At 39.3% G+C, this 3,786-nt stretch overlaps 1 pseudogene; it reads right to left on the reverse strand.

Moving 5' to 3' along the window:
• Window positions 1-2,411: 2,411 nt before the first annotated feature.
• On the reverse strand, window positions 2,412-3,483 carry LOC138277285 (NAD kinase 2, mitochondrial pseudogene; annotated as a pseudogene).
• Between the last annotated feature and the right edge of the window lie 303 nt (window positions 3,484-3,786).

Below are 3,786 nucleotides of genomic sequence, written 5' to 3' on the forward strand. Positions count from 1 at the left end.
ACTGTACGTAGGGAAAAGGCAACTTTCTAAAAGTATATTTTCCTTAATATTTATTAAAAATCCAACTTCATTGTGAAGTAGACATTTAATATAAATTGCAAAGCATTCTGAAATTGTGTTTATAGTTGTTTCTCAGACAAAGATAGCATTATTAAATGTAATAGTGCATCCTAGTTTTCTTTATGGTACAACCAGCCTTGCTACAGTAAAAATAGTTTTAGGTGCTAGTCACCCTGAAGACATGGTTGATATTAGCTTTCCATATATCCTACTGTTGAATACCATGCACTTTGCCTTATGGCTACAAGGCATACATAGGGGAGATTATTTAAGAGAAAGGTGTAGACTTGTCAAAGGGGTTTATTTTTTGAAGTGTTTTAGTCAGGCTACAATGGTAAGTCTGAGCCATGTTTGCACAGTCATGGTAGTGGGTGGCATACTAGGTGCTACAGTCCACACATTGTGTAACCCCCCCTAAAGTAACTTTTAAAAGATGTCTCATGCCTGCCATTGTGGCCTGTAGGGCAGTTTTAAACTGCCAGTTTGACTTGGAAAAAAAAAACTTTTGCAAGACCTAAACCTTCCTCTATATATAAGTCACCTCTAATAGAGGCCCAAAAGGCAATAGGGCATGGTGCATTGTATTTAAAAAGTAGGGCATGTGGGTAAACATTTTCAAGTCCTGGTAGTGAAAAACTCTTACATTCATTTTCGATACATTAAGACCTTTTTCTCTCACTGGATAATGTTGGGTTACCTTATTACATTTAATAAGTGGTAACTTTTTATTGGGAGCAGGTTGGTAGGGACCAAAGGGCTTGCTGCAAGACAAACATCAAGGAGCCTGACAGTAGCCTTTTGTCTCTCCAGACTTATTGAAGCTTTGGCAGGGTAAGGGATGAGCAGATCTGGGGGTAGCCTAGAAAATGTCTCTACTTCAAAGAATGGCACCAGGTACAAAGATTATACCCTCACAACAACTCATCAAAACACTTGCAGCATCATCCTTTGAGAACAGGACTCTTTGCGCCAGACTTTGAGAATGTAATTTTGTCAGCTTTACTAACCTGGTCCCTGTATCGAGTCTATGCCCTTGCTCCATTGCAGCTGACCTGAATTTGCAGCACGACCAGATGATCACAAGTGTCACTCACTTTGTGCTTTTAGGTGCTATAACTACCTAAAACTTTGAAATTGCATATCTCTCGCTCTATTGATAGAGTTGTTGTTGCTTTGGTCTCATTTTATTTATTAAAGTGTATCTTATTTTTCTAAATTGGCTTACATTTTGTTATGTTGTGTTTTTACTGTGTTACCGTTTGTGTGCTGCATAATACATAAATACTTTACACAGTAGCTCTAAGTTAAGCCTTGCTATGCCAAGCTACCAGAGTATTAAGCATAGGTTGATTTAGTAACTTTTGTGGTTTACATTGACAAGGATTGTGGTTGTGGTTTGAGTATGGCTTTCACCCCCCTGAGTGAATACCTCAATGTTTTACTCTAGGGCAGTGGTTTCCAACCTGTGGTCCAGGGAACAGCAGGGGGTCCATGACTGCTTAGAAAATTAACTAATTAACAGATTAATAATGTATATACATAAAGTGGCTTAATGTACAACTGAAGCTTTTGAACCCTACTGTAAATGTCAAGGAATTTGAAATTGAAAGCTAAAAATTAAATTAGCATCCTCAGACTGGTTCCTGGGAGTAGTGCAGGTGCAGCAAACAGAATATAGCATGGATGACGTGTAGCTTCAGTTGAATTTAGAAAAGCTCCAAACCTCCTATTGAAATTAAAATTGTATCTTTTTTTGCTTCGTTTTTTTTTTTTATTAAATAAAATGTGTTATCATTAATGTATGAGTTTGATGAATGTTTGTTTCTGTTTTTGTTGTGTATTGTTTAGTGGTTCAAATCATTGAGTGTTTAGGCCTGGGTCCCCAGTTTCCATTAATGGCACATTGGAAGTCTCTGGATTGCAATAATGATTCAGTGGGGGTCCCCCAGGTACCATTAATGATAAAGTGGGGCCCACAGAAGTCATAAAGTTGGGAACCACCGCTGTAGGTATTATAGGTAAGTTAAATGTGCCAATTAAAGTTATGCCAATTCAATTATGTTTAAAAGGAGGAGCGCAGTCACTTTACTACTGCTTACCAGAGATAAAGTGCACAGGGTTTGACAGACAGCAAAAACAGATATATCACCATCTGGGAGCTTACCACACAAAACATGGTAATCATCTACAGCTATTGTTGTACATAGACACACCAGAAATGTTAGCAGTTCTCCACTAGCTACTCTTTACCACAATTGTGATGATTTGCAAATTTGGAGAGTTCTAGAATCTTATTATTGATCGAATCCTATTTGAAGATGTGCTGAAATTCTCAACTATGCCTCCAATATTTACAGATTTGCTTCAGTATAAAAGTTTGTGAATTTAGCAAACAACAGCCAGTGAAAATTTGTAGCTGTCCCAATGAGCATGTTTATCCGCAGCACTGTGTATTTTGAGTCATTGTATTTATCTGTGACTTGTTCCATCAATTCTCTGCTCATTAGGAAATCTAAATATTCATGTTTCTCAGCAATTTTAAGGATCTCTTTTACTGCCTGTGAAGCTATCTTGTTAATGTGGTAGGACCATGCTTTTGTTCTAGTACCAGTGTACACATTCAAACCTACTCTTCTGTTTCTCCTTATGGCCATCATCAGCAGATATTTCATAGTAGGAGCCCCTGTGAAGTGAGAAAGTAAAACTAGGTTAGCAGGATTCTTCTGTCACCCTTGATGATAGAAACTCTACAATGAAAACCTCAGACAGTGTTTTGACTGATAAGAGATGTGGTCCAGCATCCTCCTCTTCATACTCAGAGGGTAATCTTTGTTTATCTGCTTGGCTGTGCTGTTCCAAACTTAGCTGCTGTTCATGCAAATCCACAGGAGTAAAATTTAGGCTAGCTCCCTCAAGGAATACCACTGCCACCCAAACTCACCATGGTAGAGTTTCTTCAGTGCCTCTGGAAATGAGTATTTGCATCTCACAGGAAGACACAGATGACCTTCAGACCTTTCTAGGCCTGTATTACCATCAATAACAGGTTTAATGTTTTCCAGCTCCTTGGTTGTGGCAAGCAAAATTGGACCATCACCTTGAGCTGATATAATGGCACATGGCCATCAAACAGTATCTTCATGATATTTTCTTTGTTTTATGAGCTGCACATCAATGCCCTCATTTTGTAAACTGTTGATAATGTGATGCACATTTTCTGTATCAATATGATGCTGCCCAACAATTCATTGTAATTAGATTGTTTCAATGCAAGCAGTTCCTTCAGATCCTCTTTGCTGAGCCAACATAGTGATAGCACTCCTGCTCCAACTCATATTGCGTGGTCCTGTCCATCACAACTACACAGGCGGGCCTGAAGCTGATGAAGGGTGGTTCTGAGGAGCGTCCAGTGCACGTGCACATTTGCCACCGGTCAGGCACAAGAAGCACATGAGCTCAGTGGGGTAGGAGCCCATGATGACGACTCAGTCATGCATTTAGGAATATGTATCTTGGAGAGAATGTAATGATGCAGTGATGATGATTGAAGAACTACGGTTTTTGATTTGTTATCTTCCAGAAAGAGTTGCAACTTGCCTTTCCTGTTTAATATTGCCTCGTAAGCCCACCACAATTGGGTCCTTCATGCCATTGTTGCAGGGCATGGATGGCACATGTAAGATTCCCATCTCCATGTACAGGGGATGTGTGCAAAGTGTTTTCCCT

The sequence above is a fragment of the Pleurodeles waltl genome, chromosome 2_2 (genome assembly GCF_031143425.1).
Source record: "Pleurodeles waltl isolate 20211129_DDA chromosome 2_2, aPleWal1.hap1.20221129, whole genome shotgun sequence".
Lineage (NCBI taxonomy): Eukaryota > Metazoa > Chordata > Amphibia > Caudata > Salamandridae > Pleurodeles > Pleurodeles waltl.